Genomic DNA, 15,593 nt, shown 5'->3' with positions numbered 1-15,593 from the left:
GCCGTGCTCGGGCGCGCCTTCTCTCGTGTCTTCAGCCACCTTCAGAACATGTTCCCCAACTTTGACTTTGACGCCGCCATCGCTCCAATACCCCAGGCCGTCCGGGGCGACCTGGCGCGCTGGGTGGAAACAACGTGGATGCCCTTGTCAGGGCCTTTGCTTCTGATAACGACAACGCGGTTGTGGCTACTGATGAAGGTGACGTGGTGAACGGCCCTGGCGCCGCTGCCGGCGATGCGGAGGGCGATGGCGAGGCTAGCGACGCCAGCGATGATTCAGGAGGCGCCCCTGAGGATGCATTGGGGGATTTATCCGACTGACCGCGTGTTGTCCCTGCTTCCTTACCCTGCGCAGACAGAGTTCGGGCCTTGCCCTGAAGGTTGTAAGAGCATTTTGGGAGGGGGAGCCCCTCATGTAAAAACTCGTATTCAGCGTAACGGTAGATGCAATATCACTCGTATGCCTGCCACAAGCGGATGATTTCGTGACAAGCTGGTTGGCTTGTTTACCTTCGACCCGCGTGGGCCTTGAGTCAGCCTGCGGAGGGCTGCGGTGCCTCGAGCGTCTTCTGAACGAGCCCATAAAAACCTGTAATGAAAACCTCCGGAGAGGGCGCGGCAACGGCAGTCTGGGCTGCACGCAAGCTAGGCCTAGCCCGGCTCGCGATGGGCTCGCGAGGGGAGGCAGCTGAGGCGAAGCGGTAACCAGAACACGAGAGATTGCTCGAACGAGACTAAACACCCCTTCCCCGAACACACGCAAATCCTTGAGCTCAAATTCAACTTAAATTCAACGGGGGAAAATGGAAACCAAGGGGGAAAAGCAACGAAAGCAGAAAAAAGGTCGCGTCCGGCACCTAGTCTAGTGTTGGACGTCTTCTCACCAGCGCGGAGCTAAGTGCTGCCACTGGGCGTGGGAGGGAGCCCCAGGGCCTGAGGCTGGCACCCCTGAGACTCCGGGGCATGTACAGCCCCACTCATTATTACGTGAGAGTGTCACAGGGCTGCGAGCTTCACAGGCACTAGGCCTTCTTCATAGGTACCGGCCTTGCTTCATATCGCCAGACGAGGGCCCTGCCTTGCGCCGCACTCTAGTGCCACCGACGACGACCGGAAACCAGGACGCCGCCGATGGGGTGGAGTGGTCACCAGCGGTTCCCCCGACGACCCAGGTCCTCTGCCAGGGGCAGGCTCTGGGGCACCTCCCCAGCAGAGGGCCTACCTCCTGAGGACGCCTTGCTCCGAACGCCGCGGTGGTGATGTTGGATCTTGGCCCCTCTCCTGCAGCCCCCAGCACCCTCCTCCTGAGGGGTAGGAAGCTGCACGAGTGGGGCAGCCGCCCGTTGTCGTGACCTGCACCTCCTGCGATCCATGGTTGGCGTATGCCTGCTCCTGAGGAATTAGTGGTACCTGATACTCGTTGTTTCCAGCGCAGCCGACGGGGCCTCCTCGGGGCTCCTGGAAGAGTTCAGCTTCTGGCGTCTCGTCCCCCCAGCTTGGGCCGAGGAGCGAGCCTTGTTCGTCCTCATGTGTGCGCCCTTGGTCCATCATGTGGGGCACGTACTCTTCTGGGGGCCACCCCGAAGGCCGCGCCATAGCGCTCTGCGTGCCACGCAGTTCTGCTTGATGTGCCCACCTGGGGGTGATAGCGCGGCGGCCCACCGGGGCCGTGGGTTGTGGCGAGTACTTCTTCGATGGCCGGGGGTAGAGGAAGCACCGATGCTGGCCCGGGGCTGAAGGCCTGGCCGATGTTGGGGTGGCCTTGGAGTTTGCTTGGGGCCGCACGGGAGTGCATGGAGCCCCCGTGCGGGCCACCCTGGTCCTGAGGTGGAAGTTGGGTGCAGAAGGGGGGAGCCCTCGAGGCGGCGAAGCCCAGGAGCTCTGCCGCCCGCTCTAGTAGCACGTCGTCACCGCCTTCCAGCAGCCTGCACTACAGCAGCTCTCGGGCCACGGTGAGCGCGGCCCTCGAGTTCGCCTGCCCCCGTCGGGTGTATGACGCCGTGGCCGCGGCGTGGTGGGAGGCCCTCACTGCGACCGCGCCTGCCACGTCGTGAGAGCTATCGCTGCCTGTCCGCGCTTCCCGCGGCCCGCAGCGCCCTGCGGGCTGCGAGCTGCCCGCGGCGTGGGGTTGCCCGGAGCGAGCGGTTCTGCATGGGCAGGCCAGGTCGCCCAGGGATCGGGGTTGCTTGCCTAGTCGCCGGACATGATGATGACGATGCAACGGGACGCGAAGTGGCATAAGGTGGATTCCGGCGCACCCCTACCTGGCGCGCCAAATGTCGGATTTCAGGTTCCGGCAGACCCTCTGGATTCGAACACTGGGGTGCGCGCGGAGATTTCACCCTCTGCCTACCTGCACCTCACCGCCTCGCTATCATCTAAGAAATCAAAGGAACAACACAAGAGACGCGGAGTTTATACTAGTTCAGGCCACCATTGTGATGTAATACCCTACTCTAGTGTGTGGTGTGGTGGATTGCCTCTTGGGCTGATGATGAATAATACAAGGGAGAACAGCCTCGCGAGGGTCTGTTCTAGGCTGGTGTGATGAACTACTAGGGGGAGTTCAGTCGCTCTCTCTACTGGTTTCCTGGTGAGGATCCCATTCTGCCTCTATCTTGTGGTGGCTAGTCCTATTTATAGGCAAAGGCCTTGGGCCTCCTCCCAAATATTGAGCGGGAAGGGCGCCAACAATTGGCCATTTTGAAGGGGAACATCTAGTACACTTATCCTGACTAAAGTTGGTCCTCGCCTGCTAAAGGCTCTGGTGGTGACGCCGGCTTGGGCTCCACGATGACCTCCATCCTACCGTTCTGCTGGTCTTGGTCTTGTTGCACTGAAATGGATGGCTTTGCTTGATGCTCTCGCCTGCGCTTGCTCCCTTTGCACCAAAGAGGAAAGGGAGGACACTGCGCGGCTTGGCGCCTGCCTGGTGCCCTTGGTCGTCATGGCTTGCGTCATGGGCACCTCATGAGGTACCCCGCCTTGATCTCTCCGCCTCCTCGCGAGCCAGCCTGACGAGGCCATGCCTGAGGAGGCTTCCTGTCGTCCGCCCCGCGAGGCTTGGCCCCTCGCGAGGGTCTTGAGCTCGTGGTGATGAAGATGGGCCACGCCGCAGGGCGCAGGCAGGCAAGTCTGGGGACCCTCGCTCCAAGAACGCCGACAGACCAGATTTGATTAAAGAGTCTGAGAAGAAGGTGAAGTTAATTCGCGATAGGCTCAAGGTAGCCCAGTCCAGGCAGAAGAGCTATGCAGACTCTAAATGCAAGGAGACAGTTTACAAAGTCAGAGACAAAGTTTATCTTCGTGTGTCCCCACTTCAAGGAGTTAAGCGTTTTGGAGTTAAGGGAAAGTTAGCACCACATTTTGTGGGACCATACAAAGTGTTGGAGCAAATGGGAGAAGTTGCTTACAAGTTGAAATTGCCCGAAGGTTTGTCAGGAGTTCATGATGTGTTCCACGTTTCCCAGTTAAAGAAGTGCCACGCAGAGATGGCTGATATACCGCTAAGAGATACAATGCCACTGGAAGTGATTCAGTTGGATAGCGATTTGACCTATGAGGAGAAACAAGTCAGGATTCTCGAGTTTGCCAGCCGAGTCACACGCAGCAAGGTTATCAAGTTTTGCAAAGTCCAGTGGAGCCACCATACCGAAGATGAAGCCACCTAGGAGCGAGAGGAAGATCTAGTGAAGGACCACCCTCACCTATTTTCTAGCCAACCCGAATCTCGAGGGCGAGATTCATCTTAAGGGGGGTAGGTTTGTAACATCCTAAATTTTCAATTTGGAATGTTATACATTAGATCATCTTTGCATATCATATTTTATTGCATTGTGGTTTGATCCTAGAAATTCTACGCAACTCAAGGACCCACGGAGAGAGTTGGGGATTTCGTTATTTTCATATTTGAGTTTTTCTCAAATTTAGAAAAAAGGATCATTCAATTTTAATTATTTTATCTTCGAATATTTCAATTATAAAAATAAGAGAGAGGGAATAAAATGACTTTCCAAAATAAAGAAATATTGGGGATTTAATAATAAAATCAAATAAGGTTTTATTTCGGAGTTTTATCGCTATTTTATTTGAATTAGGAAAAAATATGCGTTTCTCAAAATTGCATTTTAGGTCCAAAAAAATGTTCATCTTGTCCGGCTTATTTTTAGATTACAGGGAAAATTTATTTCGGGATTTTTGGAGTCCGTTTAGTATTTCTTTTCTTTCTTTTTCTGCACGTCATAATTTTTTTTTAAAAAGGAAACCGACTTTGGGCCGTACCTGAGCGGGACTCCGCCCGGTGGGCTTTATAAGCCGCCACCCCGGTGATCGAAGCCCACTCCGCCGCCGCCGCCAGAACCCTAGCCGCCGCCCGCGCCGCCCGCCGCCGCCGTCGCCCCGCGCCACTACCGCCGCCGCCGCTGCCGGAGCCGCTGGACCCTGCCGCCGCCTCACCGCCTCGCCGGAGACGTCGCCGGACCCGAGGTAGCCGCCGCCGGTTTTTTTATAAAATCGATCGGTTTTTTTAAGAACCCTAGATCCGTTTTTTTAGATCGGTTCATCGGTTTTTCTCGGTTTAGTGATTTAACGGACGTTCGTCCGTACGTTCGTTTTAACAAACGGTTTTTGTCGTTTAGCCGCAGACAGCGAACGTTCATTCGTTAGCCTGTTCGTTCGTTTTTCTTTTTCTCGGATTTTTCGCGATTATTTTTTATCGCGATTTCTGATCCGATTTTCGTTTTAGTATAACTTTTTGCTCGTTTATCGGAATGAGGCGATTCAAGCGCCTAGAGTTTCGTCTCGAAACCCTCTTTCCGTTTAACCAACTGTAACAAGTTTTTGCCACTCTAAAATTTGACTTAGGTCCAGAATAGTAAATGAAGCTTGTTTTCTTTCGCCGTTTGAGTTTCGTTGCTTCGTTCGATTTGATTCTTTCTGCAAACCGGAGTTCTTAAGTTGAACTTTCTGGTTAGATCTCTTATTTGAGTTTTAACTATGCATTAGATGAGTGCTTATTGTAGGCTTGTTTGTTTGCGATAGAGTACCCGGAGTGCGCAGCTTGCTACTACGAGTCTATAGGTTTCACGGATCATCAAAGTTTTATTGCATTAGATCAATCATCAAACATTGCATGATTAGGATCTGATTTAATATGTGGGTTTTGGGAAGTAGATGAGGTAGTACCTATTACCTGTTTTATTATCAGACCTTTGGGAGTTACTTCTACATTTGCTTATATTGCTATGCTACGCTAGTAGACGTGGATTGGGTAAGTGTATCCATGACAGAAGTGAGATTGTTAATTAATGGTTCAACTTAAGGTGGCAACTTTAATACACATCTGGGTGGATTGAGGCACCTGGGGAACCCAGTGTTGCCTGTATTTTTGGAAATCCCGGGGTACCGTGTGATTCTCCTATGGACCGCCACCCAGGCTCAAAGGGATCATGAGATTATTCATGCTAGAAACTTCCGTGTGCAGCCGCAAGCTACTATGGGCTCTAGCATAGTTGAGTATGTTGTGTGACCTCTTTCAGTGGTAGACTAGCAGATGTAGGGGATGTAGGTTGGTACTATCTACCCAGAGTAAAGAGTTAATGCTTCTGAAAGACTGTGTCTCGGTCATCCGTTTCTCAAACATCATGTAGTGCGAGAAATCCAACGGAGGAGATCGAGTCTTGCGGGGAAAAGTGCGCAAACCTCTGCAGAGTGTATAAACTAATCATGGTTAGTCGTGTCCTCGGTTATGGACGTTTTGAGTATCTAGTTACCTGGATTATCATGTGAATCTCATCATGTTACTTAATTTAATTTGATTGGGTTAATGATGATGCTTAATTGGGATTGAGTTGGAGGCACCTTCTCAATGTTTAACAACCACCATGATAGTTAAATAAAACTATTTGACCCATTGCGCCAAATGGCGCAGAGACCTGCTGAAGACATGATGTCGATGAAAATAGTTTCATGCTGCAAGAACCTTCAACTAAATCATGCTATTTTTTAAACATGTTTATTACATTGTTAAATAATAGCCTGGGAAAAGGGAAACTTTGCATAATATAAATATGTTCAGTTTGAAAATACGGCCACTATGATGAGAGAGTAAAGATGGATGGTTGTATTTTTTTAGCAAGTTTGAAAACATGGTTATCATGATGAGAAACCTGGCCGTGCATCTTTTTCCTGCAAAAAAAGAGGGAAAATGTAAGAAACCTAAGTAAAAGAACATGTCTTTGTTGTGCATATACGGAGATATAGGGATAAAGAGGTATTAGGACAGCCCACATGTTATTTAGCCCAGCCCACGTAGAGCGATGCTTGTGGCCCGTGAGGAGCTGAATATGAAGCGGCAGGGGGCGGATCCAGCGGTTCCTCAGCTGGGTGACAGAGGCGTTTCCTCAGCCACCGACCGGTGCGATTTCTTATCCGTTGCGCCAAATGGCGCAGAGACCCACTACAGCCATGTTGTCGATGAAAATAGTTTCATTTTTCAAGGACTTCAATACTCATTGTAGAAAGCCCATATATTAAACCATACTCTTTTGAAAATGTCTATCACATTATGAAATCCAAGTTTGAGAAAAAAATGTATAACCATTGCACCAAAAAATTATATTTATATAACACTGACCATTGCCCTAAACGGTACTGAGTCCCATTTAAAACCATGTACTTGCTAAAAATATTTGTATTTTTTCAGTAACTATTTGAGCAAATACATACGGTAAGAACTTAGTAAAAGTTTAATTGATTGTCTGTTTAAGCTCACATAAAATGCAAGATGGCAACAACAGAGCACAATTGTATCATGTGCAAAAGCAGCCAAAATTAGTTAGCTAATAAATTGTTTGAAGAGAACCAACCATTTCAGAGTAGTTTATTCCACATCTCATTCTCCTCGAAAATGAGCCCAAGCGGCCATCAATGAAAATACAATTGTTTTGATACAACAACGGTAAGAGAAACGAGTAACCACCAAAGAAACAAAACGTTTAAATTAGTTTTTTCTAACCATGGAGGAGAGTTGCATGTGAACTTTATAGAAGAAGGCCAACGTCAAGGAACAACATGTTGACATACTCATCCTACTCTCCGTTCTTGTCATCAGTCCCAGTAATCAGCTCCTGACCAACACCTTCAGCAACAACCACAACAATGCCCCTTCTTCTTTATCCTTGCATATACAGGAACTCGATCAATTAGGTCTCCCTTCCCTTCAACATGAAAATCAATCTCAAGCAGCAGCCGACTGCTCAGAGTGGCATGAAGAGTAATGTGGTCGGTGCTCCTGCTCATAAGTATGACAAGACCGGTGCCATTCACAGCTCTCACAACTTCCACATGTGCCGCGTTGATTGCTTGTTCACTACACTCGACAACACAGTTTAACATATGAAACTAAGCAACTAATCTACAAAAAAGCGTCTAATTGGCTACTTGGCATCCAACCATAAATAAGTAACCTAACGAACGAGAAAAAGAACAACATAGGCTTCATGGATCATGTCTTTGTTGCTCCTCGTGCATAGGGACCTAGAAGAAAGCAAGACAAAAATATAACTCAGTAAATGAAGATTGCATTTTCCAGTAAATTGAGAGCCAAGGCTTGAGGCGGCAACTAATATGTACAGAATGAAAGAAGCTATCAAAAGTGACCCAAAAAAGGAGAAGGGAAGAAGATTGACAACTGAAAACAAACACCGAGATTTGTAATTTTGACCTCAAATTGAAATAGTAGGCTAGCTCAGATTCAAATATTATTAGCTCCACAATACTCCTGTGTGAAACATCTGGATAAATAACCCATAGGATAATCAAGAACAAGTTGGTTTGCCGTGTAAGAAGCATCACCAAGGTTAGTAATGCCATTATAACTCCAACTTCAGCAACGCCTAGTTTTTTGTAGAGAATAGTATGTGAAACAAATGAGATATTTGCTTTGCTGAGAATAAAGAACATCATATGCAATGTCCATAGTAAAATGGTGCTGTAACTGGCTATCACTAGATTATTACACAACACAGGAAGTATGTTACAATATGGAAAAAAGTTGAAAAGCATTGTTAAATAGGTTACTGAAGATATATATTCTACTCCCTTCGTCCCATAATGTAAGACGCTTTTTCACACTACATTAGTGTCAAAAAGCGTCTTACATTATGGGACAAAGGGAGTAGATGTTTAAACAAGATACTGATGCAAATTCCTAAAGATAAAAGCACAGACCATATGCATTGGCAATATTGTCCGGACTCCTAAGGCCTCATTTGATAGGAAGGGATTGTGGAGGTTTTGGAAGGAGGGGATTTCAGGGGATTTGGTGAATCCCCCTCTTCCACCCAATCCCTTTGAAATCTCAAATCCCCCTCTAGCCACACATCCCCTCCATGCAGAGCATTGTTTGATAAGGAGGGATTGTCATATTGCATTAAAATGGTATATATAACAGTTAAAAATCGAATCTTCCGACAATTCTTCACATCAACAACATAATTTCCTTGACTTGGAATCAATATATCATCACATGATTGTGCAGTCACATCACAACAACATAATTGTGCATTCGCAAGTCCCCGGAAAGCATACATTTAAGTATACTGGATAACAAAATACATAAGCATGCTGAGTTATATGTGCAACAGAAAAACATCACATATGTTCTGCAATGATTGCTGGAAAAGAGTACATTACAGGAGCACAAATTTGAACATAAGACAGCAATAGCGCTGACACAAAAGCAACTGAGGAGAATCTCAAACGGATGATTTAGAAGGGCCCTGCAAATCTCCCATTTTCCCTCTGCTCGTTCCACTTCTTAACCTGATTCAGTGAGACCAAAAAAAGATGATGATACTGAAGAAAACAAGGTGATATAACAATAGAAGTTTCATGAATTTGCAAAGGAGTTGCTTTTGAGCCTTAGAGAGGTGATAGATATGGCCCGGCACGCAAACATCGTTGAAGCATAGATGAACTGCTCGGCGTTAAGTGTAAATTCTTGCTACCAATACTAAAAAGAGATCATGGAATGTGATATTTTAGCATAATTATCATAAGAAAAACATGTTCAATTTTTTTTGCCACAGTTAACAGGAGTGCTAGTACTTCTGAAGTGATGATGGTTTAGGTACACAGTTTCAGTTTGGTACCGCCATCCCAAAACTACAGATAATACTGCTGTGGCAATTCACAAAAATAAGATTCACTATGGTATGCATATTTACTAAAGAATCACTTGTTATATACGGACATAAATCATGAGATTTACTGAAATATGGTATTGCAATTCAGATTGATTATCCATACACTGAAGATCTAGGTAAAAGTCTATCTTGACTGGGTCGGCTAGGTCTCGACACTTCCATGTGACCGTGTCCACATACTACGTAACCTATCTATCATCGCATACAATCAGTTTGCTTGCTACAGAACTCCAATTTCAAAAATTGATAAACGAAAAACACTGAGCTCATGATTGCTACTATAGAACTCATCAGAAGTCTCTGTCAAATTTCATACCAATATTTTCTTTGACTGTTAAATATGTAACAATCGTCCAGGATTATAAAGCCATGCTCACATACTGAAAAGTTCAGTATGTTGTAGGATGGTGGAGCTTTGGAGTCAGATTATTTTCATGTGACTAATAAATCTACATAGGCCAACCTAGGTTATAGTACTCCAGTTATCTCAATGAATTAATACATACTAATATACACAAATGCACCCAAAAGCACAGAATCATCTGCTCTTGCCAACAAGTGCACATCAAACATTGAAATTAGTCGATCCTGAGCAGACCATGGCAATCAAACTTATTATTTCAAAAAGGAATTCAAGATACGATATATTTAAAGTTCTAGAACAACAAAATATTATCAAGAGCAAAACATCATCCACTACATCCATCCATGGAGGAGGAGCACTCCATGGCCGAGCTCCTAGAATCGACGCGCGGATGGGAACGTGAGGGGGCGATGCGGGGGGGAACGGGTAGCACAATGCAGAGGTACCTGCCGGGGTGAAATCCAGCTTTTCAGGCGGCGGCTACGCATCAAGAGGCTGTGGCCGGTGGCGACACGTCGAGGAGGCTGCATACGGCATCGCGAGGAGGCTGCAGATGGCGTTGCGAGGAGGCTACGGGCGGCAGCGCAAGGAGGGGGCTGTGGCCGGCGCCGGCGCATCGAGGAGGCGGCCGCGCAAGGAGGAGGCTACGGTCTTCGGCGTGGATCCAGTTCCACGAGGGCCTAGGCGTGCCTTCTGAGCCACGTGGGTTGGGGTGAATTGGAGGGGAATCGGGTGGACTGGGCCAGTGAAACCTCGTGCACCAAATGGACCGAAGATGATCGCAGGGGGTTCTGGGCCACGCGTGGAAAATCCACTCAAACCCTCCCCAATCCACTTCTACCAAACAAGGCCTAAAGAGGTGTCGAGTATTTTGAAGGCAACCAAGAACCACTGCCTGCCCTATGCAAGAGAAGGTTGAAGATATAGGTTGGCTGGCAATAAAAATAGTAGCCAGAATAGAACTTGTGCTTCGCAAATACAATATTTTACTCAAACTGGGGAACAAATGGATAATTATTCAAAATGATAATAACCTAGACACGATGTTATATTTATGTCATCTGAACACCTTACCTGGTACAGAACCATAAAACATGCTTTCTACAGCAAGTGGATGCTTCATTAAATATGCAGCTTGTCTCTAAAACGTTTTGTATTTATGAACAAAGGGAGTATTAACTGAGCAAAGCAAACACTTTAGAACCAATAATGAAGAGTTCCTAATTGGACTCAAGAGGTGTAACGGTTAGATTACATGAGAACCGATATTTCCAGCAAGCCCTGTCAACAAAATTATGTCGTACCTTTTATGTAGTAGCTTGCTATGATCAGAACCAGTTGGACCAAATGAAATAAATCTCTGCGCCAGAAGTTCAAAGAAATATTAAATTCTTTAATGGCACAGACACACTGCACATAACCTTCATAGCAGAGGGAGTATTAACTAACCGAAGCACTGTAACAGGAGAACTACATATCAAGTTGTCATCAACTTAAGGTTGTATTTACTGAGCATTATATGCCTTCCTATTAAGAGATCTTTCGATGAACAACATGACAGGGAGGCACCTTGCTACTGGTTGTACCATGCTTTTGACAAATAGGGCGACAAGGAGGCATGGTGCTACTGATAGGATATAAGCAATAGGATGTCCATTGGCAAGAAGCCCGTACCACACTGTAAAAGAAAAATAACCACAGAGGAGACTAATTGAAGAAACCTTGACAATGAAAAAATTACTACAATAAAAGAAACATTTCTAATCATTCGAAGAGTGGGCGTGTTTATATGAACAAGAAGGATCACCAATGGAAACAGCAGGTCAAGAAACAACCAAAACAAGAGAGAAGCCAGAGAGAGGAGGTACCAGCTCCTTGCTCCTGCGATCCGCGCTCCATTTTTGAGAGAAAACATGGGAGATGAAGATTCATTATTTTACTAAGCTCGCAGAAGTTCTCCAACAACACAATTGCGGGGGCTAACTTGTCGGATCCTCCTTCCCATCTGCATCACACAACACACGCATACAAAACAATTCAGAACTGCACGACACCAATCTGGAGGAAACACCAAAAAATGAACAGGAAGGCATACCACTAAGTAGGCTTTTGGTCTCGGAGCATTTGCCAACCCCTATTGTTGCCGCCCGCCACCTGTCTGCCTCGTCGCAGCCTCTGCACAAGGAAAACAGATCATAGTTGCATCTGGAGAAAGAACTTTGTATGGTGAGTATTTCCATACAATAAACATTTTATCAACAAAGAGGAACATCTTTCTCCCAACACAGATTAAAAAGCAAAAATAGGCAAATTAATTTTCTGAATACAAACCCACCAAGGTATCTATTTGTCAAATGAGGCTGAGCTAAACTTCAGTTCAGGTTCTGTCAAATTTTAGACCCAATAAAAAAGACAGGTTGGACTGGACCAGCTTTCATTCATGACAACACATGTCATTCAGTGAGCTGTACTTGGATAGTTAACTAATTTCCAAGCTAAGTAGAAAGAACTGAAACTGTAATTCAAGAAATTTGATTTGAAATTCAACCAAAATACAACTGATTCAACGCTGTAGGTCATATGTGTCACCAATGTAAAGAAGAGCTTGCAATCCGAGCCCTATATAAAAGACATGCATCGTCCATAATGTTGCAAAACAAAAATCCTGAATTGGCTGGAAAATTTAGACTAAAAAGATCAACAAGTACAGAGAAAGGACTGATTTTGACAAGAAAAACTACTACTAGAAGCTGCAAGAAAAACTACTACTACAATTTAATAATTGCCCTGTAAAAAGAGCTTATGTTTCACAGTAAAAACTACTGCTACAATATGTAGATCTTTAGCAACACTACCACCTCCAATGCATACATTTTATGCTTCCGCAAATACCAGGGAAGCCATTTGATGCACCCATCTGCAGAAGCCTTGTAGCGTCCGCTTCATTTGGTACAAGGAGATATCTCTCTTCAAAGATCTTAATGACAACCTTCACAAATTTCTTTAAAACTTTTATGCCCATACTCTTTGCAACTGCAATCTACACTTATCAAATTTCTTGAGCATTTAAATTTAAAGTAGCAAAAAAGCAAAACACACCCTAAATCATCACGCATAAACTGGTTTGAATTATGGATGTAGCAAATAAGAGGTTTAGCTAAACACATTACTACAACACGATAGTTCTGAAATTATTACACATGGAGTAAGCATGCTAACCTCTCCCCCCTACATTCCAGGTATTTCTTCAAGAACACCCGACATTCAGGTTGAGCTCCTATCAATTTCAGGCAGGCAAGATAGTACTTCTTCTCCTGTTTGAATGTGGCAACCACATAAAGAAATATCAAAGCATGCCCTTTTTTTGCTTTTGTAGTTTCTCATAGGCTCTCATAAACCAGACAAGACTTCCCCAATCAGAATGTTTACTCATTCTAACTTTTAAGGCTATTGTCATATACAAATTTTAGTGACAATATCACAAGGCAAATTACCTGGTGAGATATCTCTCTTCAAAGATCTTAATGACAACCTTCACAAATTTCTTCAAAACTTTTATGCCCATACTCTCTGCAACTGCAATCTACGCTTATCAAATTTCTTGAGCATTTAAATTTAAAGTAGCAAAAAAGTAAAACACACCCTAAATCATCACGCATAAACTGGTTTGAATTATGGATGTGCCAAATAAGAGGTTTAGCTAAACACATTACTACACAGTAGTTCTGAAATTATTACACATGGAGTAAGCATGCTAACCTCTCCATCCTACATTCCAAGTATTTCTTCAAGAACATCAGACATTCAGGCTGAGCTCCTATCAATTTCAGGCAGGCAAGATAGTTCTTCTTCTCCTGTTTGAACCTACAAAAATGATTGTATGCATCCTAAGCATATACAACATGATCTCTATACACAGTTTTGTTCAAAGCATATGAAAAAGATACTAATTGGACTAACTGCTACAATCATCTTCTGAACCTAATCAAGTGAAACAACATGGAGCAACAATCTCCAAATAACACATGGCCAAAGAGAAGCTATTTTATGTAGTGTAGTAAAAGTTCAGAGAGAGAGAGAGAGAGAGAGAGAGAGAAGCTCACCTCGGTGTGTGACATCAAATGCGCTCGCAGACATGTGCGCAACCACCAAAGCTGCAACTGTAGTCTTGACCGCCCACGCTCATCGGCTCGTCGTCACCTTGCATCAACCGAGCCACTGCCTGGACCCCCAGATCTCCTCTTCCTCCTCCAGGTCTGAGCCTGCTGCTTTGCAGCACGGTGGGCGAGCCTCCTGGAGAAGCTGTGGCGGTAGTGAGGACGCGGGATGGACACGCCCACGCTCATCGGCTCGCCATCACCTCTTATCGACCGAGCCACCGCCTAGACCCCGGGATCTCCTCTTCCTCCTCTAGGTCCGGGCCTGCTACTTTGCAGCATGGAGGGTGAGCCTCCTGGAGAAGTTGTGGCGGCAGCGAGGACGTGGGAGTGACGCAGGCGGCGTGTCGTGAGGGAGGAGAAGGAAGAAAGGGAGGGGAAATGCAGGAGGATGGGGAGCTAGCCATGGGACGAGATGAGCGAGGACGGGATTGGGTGCGGTGCACGAGGAGAGGATTTGGGCAGGAGAGGCGTGGATCTGGTGGATGGAGTAGCCCTCATCGCCCACCTCCCCTGTCCGTTCATCCCGCCACCGAGCTCGCAGGGGCGGCCAGGAATATCAGGCGGCAGCGAGGCTCCAGGGCAGAGGCCATGGCGAGGCAAGGAGGAGGGATGGAGGAGGCGGGAGAGGCTGTGGGGATCGAGGGGAAAGGGGGCTAGGGTTTTGGTGATGGCTGGTGCGGGAGTGGGACGAGGCGAAGATGGATTGGATGGGGAACACGGGGTGCGGATTGGGGAAAACCTCCTATACGCGGGCGCGACCAACCCAGCCAACGAGCGTGCGAGACGAGCCCTCTCGTCATTGGCCAGTAAAAACGATTGCGAGGTGAAAATAGTTTAACCGCGAGGTGAAGATCCAACGGGCCAGACAAGCTAGAAAGACAGATCCGACGGCCAACGAAGGGCCAATCGGGGGTGCCTCCTGGAGCTGAGTTGGCTAGCCTCTTTTTTGTTTTAAATTTATTCCTTTGTTGTAGGGAAAAATTGGCTTTATGCAAAACTGTAACCATAGAGCTTACCACCAGCCATATATGCATGTAGTGGTAGCATTATTCTGTACATTACTCCCTATGTGTTACATTGCCAGCATATTCCACGTGCTGACCCGTTTTCGGGCTGCAACATTCATGTTGCAGACTTTTCAGATGACGAGTAAGGTGCCTTAGGTCGTGATCTTTCACTCAGTGATGCCGTTGGAGTTGATGGACTCGCTTTATCTTCAAAGCCTTCTGCTGTTACCGTTATTAGATGGCCTTAAGCCATATTCATTGTAATAAGTTCTCTTTTGAGACATTCGATGTAATAAGTGTGTGATTGCTACTCTGTTATAAATCCTTCGAGTACTGTGTGTGTCAGCATTACTAATCCAGGGATGACACTAATGCACAGAGATCAAACTGTTTGAGGTCTGGTCGCTACAAGTGCTAGCACGACGCGAAGCACCTACGATGATGGTAGTGAATATAAAGGGGGGAACCATAAGCTTTACGAGTATAGTTACCGTTCCCTGGCGGATCTGAAGGTGCAAACCAGACAAATCTACTTCACAACCAATGTTTGCTTTCAGTTAGCCACTACGATTTGGTATGGACAAGAAAAGTACAGTAAACAATTTACGATTTATTTTCCGGGTGAGATCAATAAGTTAAGCAGATATGAAAGAGTACTACCTCTCTTGCGATGCCGTGTAGGCCCCTACTGATATGTTGAGGGTGAGGGAGTCCTGGATGTCAGCATTCTGGGAACGGGCGTCCCCAGACTTGCCTGCGTGCGGCCTACGGCGTGGCTCAAGTGGTGGCCCAGTACGACCCGTCTTCATCAACTCAAACTCAAGACCCTCGCGAGGGGCCAAGCCTCGCGGGGCAGA

The 15,593-nt window shown here is 46.3% G+C and overlaps 1 long non-coding RNA gene across 1 annotated transcript; it reads right to left on the bottom strand.

The window, feature by feature from the left end:
• Nucleotides 1-8,485: 8,485 nt before the first annotated feature.
• LOC119281789 lies at nt 8,486-10,314 on the bottom strand. The gene is made up of 2 exons (XR_005138551.1): nt 10,016-10,314; nt 8,486-8,822 (listed from the first exon to the last, which is right to left on the bottom strand). It is a non-coding gene; the product is annotated as an uncharacterized LOC119281789 (long non-coding RNA).
• Between the last annotated feature and the right edge of the window lie 5,279 nt (nt 10,315-15,593).

This window comes from Triticum dicoccoides, chromosome 3B, assembly GCF_002162155.2.
Source record: "Triticum dicoccoides isolate Atlit2015 ecotype Zavitan chromosome 3B, WEW_v2.0, whole genome shotgun sequence".
In the NCBI taxonomy this organism is placed as follows: domain Eukaryota; kingdom Viridiplantae; phylum Streptophyta; class Magnoliopsida; order Poales; family Poaceae; genus Triticum; species Triticum dicoccoides.
Note: the sequence above shows the minus strand (reverse complement) of the source record. Positions and strands in the feature narration are given on the sequence as shown.